Here is a 14356-nt window from a genome sequence, read left to right as displayed (position 1 = left end):
AGAATGGGGTATTCTTGTCAGGGAGGACAGATATTCCTATACCTCCTGCCATATGTACAGTTTCTTCCAAGGAGTACAGATATTCCTATACCCCCTGCCATGTGTACGGTTTCTTCCAAGGAGGACAGATATTCCTATACCTCCTGCCATGTGTACAGTTTCTTCCATTCTGGGCTGTCAGAAATCAGCTGCAACTTCTACAGGTACAACTCCTGCAGCAGGTAAAGCAGGATTTTGATCCATTTATCTGACCTTCTTGAGGCTTGACCATAACCTTTAACAGAAGCTATCCTCTCTGAAGTCCCAGAACAAAACTGAAGAATGTAAGCCTGATATATGGACTATAAGGATATGAAACACACCCTCTAAGGTGAGACGTCACCATGATCAACCCATATAAGGGTGGAGCAAATGTCAATAATAGAGATGTAAAGGTTGGTTTACAAACTGAACTGTAGCAACCACATGTTATCCCATCTTTACCCATTGCTGCCTTTATTACATTCGATGTGTACATGAAAAGTTTCTATAGCATAATACATGGACATGGGATGGAAGGGTATATTGGTCTGCATGTGTATCTACTTTAAAGGATGTGACATGTTTTTTATTGTTGTCAAAATACTTCTAATGTTACCTTGGATTGAAACATTTTGTTGTGTACAATGTAGGGATGTTACAACAGTTCATTATTAATACTTTATTTTTATTTTTCCTTCCCTTGCAAATTAAGCATGGTACTGGTTTGACAACTGGTACATTGGTATTGTGGATGCAGTACTAGTATAACAGAGTAGAAGCCTACTGATTAGTAATACACTGCATGCATGTCCCAAAGGTATAACAAAGTTTACTCTACTTGAGAATTGCTCTAAGGTCACACATGTTCTGATACTCCGTGCCCTTCAGCTCATCTTGCCAGTGAGAAGCCAAAGTCATTTTATACCTATTTAAATAGATACACATTTGTGCATTGGAGGGATTCATAGAGCTTACCTCATATCAGTTTCATCTGCATGCTAACTTCTTAAACCAGACCCAGTTTATGTCACCACACTTAATTCTGCCATATTTAATTGTTATGAGCCATGTTTGGTACTGACAGTGCAGGTACAATGCAATCAAATTAAAAAGAATTATTAACACAGAAAATATTCTGAATTTAGTAGAAATCCATACAGATTGGTACAATTTAATAATATCTACTAGACAAAAGCATATATTTACTAATACCGTATCAGGAATTTCTGTTATACAATCTTAAGAATGAAAGATATGGGAACAGTCAAGATGCCATTTTTAACAGCTGTGAACTTGTATTTTGATACTTTGCTTAAAATGAATGGGCATGATTAAGGTTATACTGTACAGACTTACAGGTTGTAAAGTGTTACTGAGGCCAATTAAAATAACACTCAATACACTTTTGCAATGTTTACTACTTAACAGTTGTACTGTGGTAGTCATGTGTGTCATTCTGGATTAATTGTGGCCATAAATTAAAGCTTCCCGGTTACAGCATATTACAGCACCAGGGATCAAGGTGCAGTGTGATAACTTCACTCCTGAAGAGAAGAAAATCCTAATGGATGCTATCAGGGCATGTGGTGAATATCTCTTTGGGAAAGGGTGTCAAAGCAGGCAGAGAGCTAAGGCATGGAATCAAGCAGTGGCTGGTATCAATGTTGTAAAACTGCACTTTGGCATAGTGTAGGAAAAGAACAAATTCCTTAGTAGCATGTGGAAGATCCAAAGCTATATTGAATGCAATTGTCCAAAGCAGCACATTGATGGGAGCCCTTCCACAATCCAGCTAATAATACACAACAAAGTGTAGCTTCTCTCTATAATGGGTGATGACTATGATGCAGATTATGATACTATGGGAATCATTAGAGGTGATGAGGACTATAGTACTTTCAGCCCATGATAGCAGTCATGATGTGGCAGTCAGGAAGATTAGTGCATACATGATGGCGATACTTCATGCTACCATATACTGAAAGAATATCTGCACATACATATCCTATGACATTTTCCATCACCACATGCCCCATCTATGTCAGTTATATAAGAATGTTCACACTGTTTGCATGGTAAGTGTCTGTATCATCTGTTTTTTCATAAATAATTTTACCTGTCACAGATCTCAACATGTCTTCACTCATTCCTTTACAAGTTCAGTACCAGAACCAAACACATTCACTGTGTCAGCACAATATACAGAATTTCAGAATACAATGTTTGTAAACAATTATGTCCTACCTGTTACATTCATGACATAGCCTGTGCACATAACAGTACCATAAGCAGTGACATGGGCTCCCACAATCAAAAGAATGAGGACATATGTTTACAACAGGAAAAGTGGAAGGTACCAAGTAGATCAACAACAGCCCCTTCTAAATAGCAAGAGTACATTCAAGAAGATGCCACTATTTCAGAATTAAAAATATCCACTGCGATGCCTGAACAAAGGGATGCCAGATGAAGGCATGTCTCACAGGTAGCTCAAGAGTTACACAAGACCTTGGCTGCTGAGCAGCAGCTATGCCATAACATTGTTTAGATGCAAGCCACTGACACAGCATCAAGTAGAGATGGTTAGAGTACTGCAGAGTATATGTGACGATTTCCATTATGATATTGGAATGGTGGAGGCCAGGGACAATGCCATGATGATTTCCATATGCAGTATGTTGGTACACATAGCATCCATGTCCACCTCCATGTGTATTTTAGCAAAAACTTACAAGGATTCTATAAGAAGCATAGCTAGATGCAGATGTGAGAGCGTCTGCACACATGGGGGCACAGTAGGCCACGACTCATGTGATTCTCAAGGTAGATTCACAATGAGTTTGAGTGGCTTTTTTTAATCTATTATATTTATTCTTTTCTGACTAGGTTAGTCCCACTAGACTAGTAGCTTCTTTTCAGGGGACACCTGAGGTGGCATTTATACTACTAGTGGAAATTTGGCCAAGACATCAGGGAACTTCACTTACACATCACTGTTGTTCATGGGACCCATTTTAGAGGAGCACTTCCTATTTGCATTCCAAGCACAGAGATGGCCCAGAGAAACAGGGAGCTAGATAGAGGGAAAGAAGGAGATGATGGAATAGTGAAAGAAATGAAGGGGAAAGCAAACATTAGACCAAAGCATGTGTGTAGGATTCTGAGGAAATGTCTCAAAGAAGCCTTTTTGATGGATATGACTCAGCAAATGATGGATGTATAATTACAATCTTTCAGTCAAGAGAGTTGTAAGATGATTTACTTAAAGAAATGGTGGTGCAAAGTTAGCCAGAAAATGAAGGAGATGTTTCCTGGGGAGACATTATGAAGAAAATATAAAATGAGGATGCAGAGATATTCCTGAAGAATAGTGGCAAGATGGAAAATAAAACATATGCAGAGAAAGTAAGAGAAGGCAAAAGCAGAGTAGCAGAAAAGAGCAGAAGTAAATGAAAAACAAAGGTATGTGGCAAAGATTCAAAGTAAAGAAGACAAAGAAATGGACAGGTATGAAGTCTGGAACAATTTAATAACTCCTCTGGGTATAAAAGCACATGAGGTAAGAACATTTATTCTTTTTAACAAAGAAACATTTTGTGACATTATATTTGAGATTTTTTTTTAATGGAAAACTTCCTTGGAGAGTAAGAAAAAAAGAAAGACTGTTACCCGTGGAATCTTTATGTGATAAATGCATTTAACATGGAAACAAAAAGAATATTCAAATCTATATTAGATGCTCGACCGTTCAAAACAGAGAACACCTAATGAGTGACACATATACACCGAAGGACCTAAAGCGCGACGGCCCTAAAAGTCGAAAACAGGAACACCAAACTAATTCATGTGGCCAGCAGGGTGATCATGGGGAAGAGGAAATATATCCTTTTCCCCACTGTAGTGGGATCTTGGAGTTGGTATATATAAGTGGGGGGGGTGTGAAGGGGTGTTTGCCCCCCTGCAAAAGTGTGATTTATGAAGTTTGTTTGTGTGTGTTTTACTTAGCTGTGTGGCGCTGTTGTCATTTAAAGTGCATTCGGTAATGCGGTTTTCAAGATTTAGGTCCTTCTCTCTTGTTGTAGTTCGGCGTATAGATGCCGCTCATTAGGTGTTCACGGTTTTGGACATTCGGTTTTCTAATACAGACCCGAATATTCATGTACAATTTTGTACTGAGGTAGAAAGAGAAACTTTGAAAGGGCATTTGAAAGTTTTATGTAAAGAAGTACTGGACATTGCAAAAGTTTATTACAAAAAGGGTTTATGGACTGGTGGCTGGGATTGTAATATTGTGTTAAAAAAATAAAGTGAAAAAAATATACATATAAGATATACCAAGCATAATAAATGGGGAGGGGATTAGGGGTGTTGGAAAATACTGGGGACAACCAAAATCATGCTTTTTAGTGGAAGAGAAGGGCATTTGATAAATAACCGTGGCAAAGGAAAATGTTATATTTGTGGGGAAATGGATCATGATGCAAAATTGTGTGAATTTAAATGTTATAAATGTAACACAATTTGCCATTTTGGGGCATTTATGGATGGATGGATTGCAAAAATAACAATAACAGTAAGGAAAAATAAAAAAGAGAAGAAAATGAACAAAGCATATGTTTAAAAAGTAGAAATAGAAGAAAAATTGGATGAGAAAAATTAATAGGACATAGAAGAAGGTTCTGCAATAAGTGATGAAGAAGACATAATCTGGAAAGTAGTAAAAAGGGAAAAAGAATTCTACTGGTAAAAGGGTGAGACAGAAAAAGAACATTTAAAGGGATAAGTACAAAAGAAAAACAAAGGGAAATAGGTGGAAAATAATATATATAGCAAAAGATTGGGGATTGTCATCGTGGTTAAATTGCTTAACTTACAACACAAGGTACAGTGTTTGGTTCTCATCTTTGATAAAGAAAAAGGTTAGACTTAGAATGTCCTCTTAAGAAAGCTAGCCCAGTAATTAGCTATGGATTTACAAAACCATGAATCTAAGGAAAAGGGATAATTAAAATTTTAGAGTGCTTTCTGTAAATGTGCATAGTATTATGAATATAGTAGGAAGAATATGAATGTAGGAGTCATGTAATACATGTGAAGTAGATGTAATAATATTAGAAGGCACAAGATTTTTAACAAATGAAGAAAGATTACAAACAGAAAAACTGTGTGGAGGACAGATAATCTGAAATTTCGGAAATGAGTGTCATCCTGGAATAGCCATATTCTGTACAGATACATAACTTTAACAAAAATGGGAAGATTAACCATTGTAAAATTAAAATGGAAAGAACAAGTCTACAGAATAATAACATTGTATGCTTATACTAACTGTAAAGAAAGAGAAGGTTTATTTCATCAGATTTTAGACTATGTAGTGATAAATATGAATAGTATAATAACAGAAGATTTTAATTATGATTTAAGAGGCAAACATAAAAACTAGAGGACATGATATAAAAAAAATGTTAGAAGTTATAAGATGTGGTAATTTAAAACTGGGAGAAAAAATCCTCGACTTACAAAAGGGTATGCATAGAACTGAAATTAATTATTTCATAGTATCAGAAGGTTCAGTTATAGAGAAGGGGGGGTAGTTGAAAAAAGATTTTTTGATCATCTTGCAATATGGCTAGAGATAAAACAAAACAAGGAATATTTAAAAATAGACAAAGGAATAAAAAGGATAAATGAGAAAGCATGGAATGAAGAAGGAAAGAGATTAGTAATACAGTTATAGAAAGATCATACTACTATGAGAACATTTTATAAAAAAATGATCTAACTGGCAGGTGACATTTAAGAAAAAATATTTTTTACAGTGGCAATATGATGTGAGAAAGTAGAGAAATAAAAATATAAAATAACATATAAAGATGCATTGGAAGATTTAGAACATAATGATACAAAGTACTTTGACTAAGACAAAGAATTATATGAAAGAAATCAAGAAAAAATACAATAATTGTTATATAAGCAAATGTATTATACAAGGAAAAAGAGAAGTATCAGGTTACAATAGCAGATTAGTAATAGAAGAAGGTAGTGTAATGAAAGAAGTAAAAAGTGTATACGGATAAATAGAAAGAACTCGGGAAAATATTATAAATAGTGTAGTACAATATGTATAAGAAATGTTTAAAGAAAAAAGATGGTAGTAAAAAGCAGGGAAAGGAAAAAAGATAACTGAAAAATAGAATAAAGAATTGTTAAATATGGTCGACTTCTTTGAGACAGTCACCAAAGCCATGGAGGATGGGAAGATGGTGGACACTGCCTACCTTGACCTGGCCAAAGTTCTCAACACTATTCCCCACTTGGGCATAGTAGATAAACTCTCTCAACTAGGCATCAATCTATATGTTACAAGACGGGTAGCAAATTGGCTCACTGGTAGAACCCACCAAATCAAAATAGGGGAAACCACCTCAAGCAGTAGTCCTGTAATGAGCAGCGTACCCCAGGGATTGATCTTGGGGCCTCTGTTATTCGAGATATACTTCTCTGAGGTGCAGACCAAAACCAGTGGGCCATGGGTGACTAATTTTGTAGATGTTTGCAGGCTGGACACAGTCATCAATTCCCCAAGTGATGTGGATATCTACCAAAGGGTCTCACCCAAACAAATGATTGGTGCCAGAAACATGGCCTCAAGCTGAATGCCAAAAAAATGCATCATCATCATCCCCTTTGGGAGTAATGTCCCTGCATATTATCACATTAATAACAATGTCCTAAGTACACAATTAGTAGTGAGGGATTTGGGCACCCAGGTTGATAGCAACCTGACGTTTGACCACCATGTTGCTTCCATTGTACGGAAAGCTTTCTAGATGGCCCACCTCATAAGTAAGGGTATCTCATCCAGGGACAAAGAGGTCATAAGATACCTGTATTTTTCCCTTATAAGCCAATTATTGAGTACAACACCCCCTTTGGAATGTACCTCGCAAAGCATATGCTGCAGCTGGAGAGACCAAAGAGGTTCCTCACCAGGAGAAACCATGGCCTCAAACACCTACTCTACACACATATGCTAAAAGCCCTGTCCCTCTACTCAGTTTCATACAGACTCCTCGGAGGTGACCTCTGTCTGGCATACAAAGCAATATCAGACCCCAACTTGATAGGACTGCTGCATATCCGCAAGTCAAGCTCCACTCGAGCAATCCATACATGAGATTGCAATCTGGTCTGTGATATCAATAGGACTTGTTGCCAGGACAGATTTGTGTCCCAGAGACTCTCCCAACTGCAGAATAGACTCCATCTCCATGTCAAGCAGAGCACCTCATTATCCCTCTTTAAGTGCAACCTGAATAACTGGATGGGAAACAGAAAATACACTCCTGGGATTCCACCTGTGTCCCTGCTGGATAGGGGCGTTGGGTGCTGACTTGTATAAACATAGGCTAACCTCTTGGCTAGGCTTATAAGGGCCTCAGGGCCAATAGACTTGTAACTTCTTATGATCCTATGATTGTATGAGAAGGAGATTTCTTTAAATGAACTAAATAAAGTATTAGGACAAGTAAGCCCAGATGGAATAGGATATGAAATGTATAACATTTTAAGGGATTGGCAAAAAAAATTAAGGATTTTGAATGAATGGTTAAATGAAGGTTTTCTGTATAGAGAAACATGTAGTGGAATACAGAAATTCATAAGGAAGAAGGAACATAGAAAAGAAAAAAGCTGGAGACCAATAATATTGAGTAATAATGATTATAAGATCTTTATAAAAATAATACAAAGATATTTGAAACTGAAATGGGAAATATGATGGAAGATAGCATATATAGTATAAAGGGAAAGGTTTGTCAAGAACTATTAATAATGGTAAGAAAAACTGTGGATTATATTATAAACAGAAAAGAAGAAGTGAAAATCATGGTAGAAGACCTTAATAAGACATTTGATACATCTGGACATGAAATCTTATGGGTAATAATGAAAGAATATAACATAAGTGAAAATGTTAGGAAATTATGTATGTCAGCATATAGTAATAATAAAGTAAAAATACTAGTAAATGGCTGGACAAGCCAAGAGATAAAAATGAAGGGTGGTAAAAGACAAGGAGGTCCAATGAGTTGTATACTCTTTGCATTAGTTATGAATTTGATGGCATTTTAAATAAATTACAAAATGAAGGAGATGGGGTATATAACACCTGAATGGTTAAGAATTGCAGTTATGTTATATGCAGATGATATTATAAGAATTGCAAAAAATCAAAATTTCGATAAAAGAAGTAATAATTTTCACAAATGAGTGTTTAGAGGTGATAGGGGTGGCTTTAAATAAAGAGAAAAGTAAAGTTTTGCCCCAGTTTTTGGTAAACCCTACATGGTCCCCAGGATTCAGCAAGCTCTGCATGGAGTGCTGAATAGTGCCAGAACTGCTGCACACTATATGGCCGACAAACAATCCAGGATTGAGCCCCCAATAAGTGAACAAGTGCCCCTACACTATTCCCATACAGACACCACTGCTATATGCTAATTACCTCATTTGCTGGGGAAAACCATGTAAATGAGTTGAATTAGCAGGGTCCATATTACATTATCAGCTGATGAAAAGAGTGAATGCTCTTTCATCGAATCGATAATGTCAAAAGGCCTAAACTGCGAAGACAGAGAACATCGTTTTTTTCCAGGGAAAAAAACGGTGGGCCATGTCTTTGGGACTTTGCCATTTCCTCCACTATGGTGCAATCTTGGAGTTGGTATATTTAAGTAGGGGGGTGGGGGGAACAGTCCCCTACATTGGGGGTGTAAAGCCCCCCACTCGTTTTGTGTTTTAAGTTTTTTTTTTTGTGGAACAGCAAATTTTCTTCCCTGGGAAAACATTTGTTGTTCGGTGTCTTCTCTGTTTAGGACTTTTGACATTATCGGTTCGATGAAAGAGCATTCGCTCTTTTCATCAGTTGATAATGTAATATAAACAGGAATTAATGATCCGTGAAGCAGGCAGGCATCTTTGCAGGAATAGTGCAACCTGCAGAAATGTATTCGGTTACTAACCGAATACATTTCTGCAAATTACAAAATGGATGCATGACAGCTCGAAAGAATGCATGTATCCTATGTAGTACACACGCCAATGGTCAAATATATAGCCAATGGCATGAAAAATAGCTGAAATTTCATAAAAAATAAGTCTTATTCTTTTTTGGTCAATCTTGGCCGTTTAAGCATAGGGCAGGCAAAGAAAACGGGGAAATAAGCTTTTATATCCATATCTGTATTTTGCCATAATAGTCAATGGCATGCATAAGACACAATACCAGGGAATAGTGGTTGCTAAGGGGGAAGTCTCAGTGTGAGTGTGGTAACTATGAATTACCACTCTGGTTTATGCAAATGAGGGAAGTGATACTGAATTACATATTTCCTCTCAGTGTTAGCTTGCACTCAACAAAGTAGGTGCAGCAGCACCAAAGAAATAAACTTTCAAGACCGGAAAAACAAACTAGCGAAAACCACCGCTAATTCAAAAGCCAAGAACTCGACTCAGGCCAGTCCAAACATAAAAAACATGAAAAACAACAAATTTTATTAAACCACTATAAAAGCTTTTTGTTAGTACCTTGCACTAACTTCTTCAGACAAGCAAAACATTCACACCATTACAAGTAAGTTTAAATACCAGCATTGAAACACTTAACCACTCTTGTCTATTAATAGAGAATTGCAAATGCGTGGTTAAGTGTTCCAATGCTGGTATTTAAACTCACTTGGCTTTTAAATTAGCGGTGGTTTTCACTAGGTGCAGCAGCACCATTGTACAAGTAGAGGAGGTGGATGACCTCATAACGGGGTGTGTCATGCATGTTGTAAGCTTATTGGAGCTCCATGGCCCATGTTTGCCCTTAGCTAAGCACAGCTAAGGAAGTTGTGTCTCACATTGTTGAGCACTGTTTTCCTTGCTTACATGGCTGTGTGCACCACGCACCGGGTTTTAAACAAAAAAAAAACAGGAAATAATAGCACTGTTCACATTTGAGCACTGGGTATGCACAGCATGCCTTGGGGCTTAAACAGGGAGGAAATGGGAAGGAAAAACAGCAGAAGGAAGGCAATCCAGGAGAACTTGCATAGCTGGCAGGTGGAATGTATCAGAATCAGCCAAATACACATGCAGCAGCCCAGCACACTACTATAAACCATGCAAACACCTTGCGGACCGAATGTAGGACAAACAGCAGGAGAAAGGCAATCCAGGAGAACTAGCATAGCTAGGATTGCATGTAGGACAAACAGCAGGAGAAAGGCAATCCAGGAGAACTAGCATAGCTGGTAAGTGGACTGTATCAGAATCAGACAAATACACATGCAGCAGCCCAGCACATTACTATAAACCATGCAAATACCTTGCAGACTGGATGTAGGGGAAACAGCAGGAGGAAGACAATCCAGGAGAACTAGCATAGCTGGCAGGTGGGACATATCAGCATCAACCAAATACACATGCAGCAGACCAGCACACTACTATAAACTATGCAAACACCTTGCAGACTGCATGTAGGGGAAACAGTAGGAGGAAGGCAATCCAGGAGAACTAGCATAGCTGTTAGGTGGAATATACCAGAATCAGCCAAATACACATGCAACAGCCCAGCACACTACTATAAAACATGCAAACACCTTGCAGACTACATGTAGGGGAAACAGCAGGAGGAAGGCAATCTGGGAGAACTAGCATAGCTGTCAAGTGGAATGTATCAGAATCACCCAAATACACATGCAGCAGCCCAGCACACTACTATAAACTATGCTAACACCTTTCAGTCTGTTTTTTTCCCACAAACTTGGTGTACACAGATGGAGAAATTTTACCTGACAAAACTAACAAAATGTTAGGGGCTGCTGTCTCTCATACATCAATATGTGCAAGAAGCTGAGGGTGATGAAGATGTGAATGCTGATGACCATCCCACAGTGAGGAGGAGTAGAAGAGTGTACAGATCCAGGGTAACCTACCAGGGGCTACATAAGCTGGTGATACTGGAGCACTATAGGTTGGACAGGGATATTCTACAGCAAACTGTTGAGCTATGCCGGCCTCGCCTCATACACAGAACCAACAGAGTGAACCCCATCCCAATGGATACCAAGGTATGTGTAGGGTTAAGAATACTAGCCACAGGTACCTTCCAAAGGCCAACTGGGGATATCATGGATATCTCACAGGAATCAGCATCTAGGATACTCCAACAGTTCCTGAATGCCATGTCAGCACATGCCAGTGAGCACATATATTTCCTCAAAACCTGTGAGGCATTGACCAGCAATATGTGTCTCTTCCTCCACATAGCAGAATACCCTGAGGTAGTGGGTGCTATAGACTGCCCACAGACACATCAAAGCACCACCTGGTGAGCAGGGTGGGGTCTACATAAACCACAAGGGTTTCCCCTCCATCAACTGCCAGGTCATGTTGCATGCCCAGGGCATTATCATGATTGTGTGTGCTGGCAGCCCTGGAAGCTATTATGACTCCCACATCTGGCATATGACGCAGCTGTACCAATCATTTGCCAGTGGGGACATCCCATATGGCCATCTAGTGGGGGATGCTGGCCATGCACTGGAGCTATCTCTGATGACACCCCTCGGAAATGCACACACACTTGAACAAGAACTCTGTAATGAGGGACACACACAAACCACAATCATTATAGAGCATGTGTTTGGGATGCTCAAGTCACGGTTCCGCTGCCTTGACATATCCAGTGACGCCTTGCTGTACTCTCCAGCTACATGTACACAAATGTTCATAGTATGTGCCATGCTACACAATATGATCCTGCAGAAACAGTTGCAGCAGGAACAGCACGGGTCAGGGCCAAACAGCCCTCCACCATTGCCAAGGCCATCACAGGCATAGAGTGACTCAGAAGAGGAAATACCTTAGCCTGCCCCTTTAGTCAGAAGGAATCATGCCCAGTTTGCTAGGCCTTGGCAAAGAGGCAACGCATAGAACATACACTGACACAGTAGGGACCCAGGGAATGACACCTCTCTCTGACTCACACAAACAGTAAAAGGGATGCCAAACATGACACTACCTGTGCCTTACCATGTATAGGCAGTGTACTGCATGCATCCAACATAGTCAGCCCTCCAGCACCATCTGCAGTACTGGCCCAGGCACAAGGTAAGTCACTCTTTTTATCAATTAGTGAATGTAGAAGTATGTTCTGATACTGATATCTATGGTATGGATACAAGCATGCAAAAGAATTGTGTGGCCGAATGGGATAGCATCAGACAGCTGACGGCTGTATGGAGCAGCAGAAAATCCATAACAAATACTGGCAGTTGCATCATAGTTCTGAAGGGCAAGAAGTCTGAAACTGTAATGTATGCCAATACAATCTAACATGCAACTACTGAGATGCCTCCTTTGTGCAAGATAGGTCACAATACAATATTAAATGGAAGTAAACAGAGTAAGTGAATACCACTACATTCATTGTAAATGTGTAAAGTCATCAGGTGTGTCCCCCCACCCCCCCACAACCTCATGTAGAAATGCAGTAACATGTAAGTTTGTGGAGTAATATCAGTGAAGCACAGAGTGCCAGAGATATCCCAATCAACATGATAAATTGGTGAATGTCTACAATATGCAGATGTCAGTGTGCTAGGTTTCTGTGTGTTTAGTGCTGTGTGGAAGTGGTCAGCAAGTAGGTCTGCATGTTGTGTCTCAGTGGCCTAGGTACAGTACTGCACTTGACAGAGCCATGTCCAAATAACTGTAGTGCCAACCAAAGTGCTTCTCAGTGACACCCATGCTAACAGCTGTACACTGTCCAAATGTCAATAGCAGTCAACAGTGGAAAGCCGGGCAGGCCATGAACAGGGGGCCCTACATGAAAACACTACACAGGTGGAAGTACCCTGTGCAGTGCCTACAATAACTCTCAGCTGCACACAGCTGTGGAATTATATATCTAGAGGTTAACATAACATTAGTTGTCCCTCCAATATGGAATACTGGTTGTCTGCCCAATCACTGCCACACCACCAAAGCGCTGTTACACACCAATGCCAGACTGCCGATGGCCACACACAAGGTGGGATATGGATAAGGTCCCACTTATACCTGTGAGGCTGGTGCCCTAAGCTGACATATCACACATGTACTCAGGTTACCCCCCCCAAAAAAACCCACAGGTATCTCACCTTGCTGTTGGAATGATTACAGAATGACCCCACTCACTATGGCAAAACACACATGACTCAGTGTGCAGAATAGTTGTCCCAGGCAGGTGTGTCTCTAGCCATAAGCAGCACCCTGCCCACATCCAGACTGATGGATCATTATGAACAGGAAGGATTGCCATGAACACCTCACCCTCTTACCACTGTCACCCCAGGGGAAGCCACTGGCTTGCAGCTGCAGTGTACGAGTGACAGAATGCCCTGGTCTGATACAGATGACCTGCATTACTCTCACATGGCCTACAGGCCTCTGGTAAACTCCAGTGCCTCACTCATAGTGCCATCATAGGGGATGTCATGGGGTCCTAATTAACAACCTAACACAGTAAACAGAAAATTAATGCAACTCCATGCTGCCAAATGCCAGTAGCATATCTCTCCATGTTGTAGTGCAAGAACTGTGGACCAAGACATAAATACTGCAGTGATGAAAGTCCAGCTATAGAGATACCCCTGAAATATCACTTCCATAATGTTGGGAAGCGGATAGAATAATGGGGGGGCTAGAAGTATGGATATCATGGAGTGTGTGAAGCCTGAAACTCTAATATCTGCTCATACTTACCCTAGACGGCAAACCCATGAATGAATAACCACAAACCTCCTTGTAAACCACAATGTGAAGGGAAACTGACCAGATATATGATTCTTGGCTTTGTGTAACCTTGGCAAATCTGTACAGCTGAGAGGTATGCCCACAGCAGGATATGGTCATTCAGTTAAGTTGAGAAATGCACAAGAAGGGGATACCCAGCCAGCATACCACCAAGGTGCTGTACCATTTACACAGACCCATCACTCAATTGTCTGTAGCCACCCCTCCACAATGGCAGGAGTCTGCCAGAATGTCTAGCCTTTGCCTCACAATATTGGTCTCTGCTGCATTCCTCTTGCATTTTCCTGGTAAAAAACTGTGAGTAACCAGTGAGATATCTGTTAGTACTTGATGACACAATACATTACAGTGTAAAACAGTAGATATGTCCAAACATCTATGCTATAACAGAACATGTCACACATGCAACACAGTAATAGCAAACATAGTTACACACAGTATCCCCCATGTTTGGCCCATTGTCTGTCCATATTGGCAACCTATCTACAGG

This window comes from Protopterus annectens, chromosome 4.part1 (genome assembly GCF_019279795.1).
Source record: "Protopterus annectens isolate FY-2018-M chromosome 4.part1, PAN1.0, whole genome shotgun sequence".
Classification (NCBI taxonomy): Eukaryota; Metazoa; Chordata; order Ceratodontiformes; family Protopteridae; genus Protopterus; species Protopterus annectens.
This window is presented reverse-complemented; position numbering follows the sequence as displayed.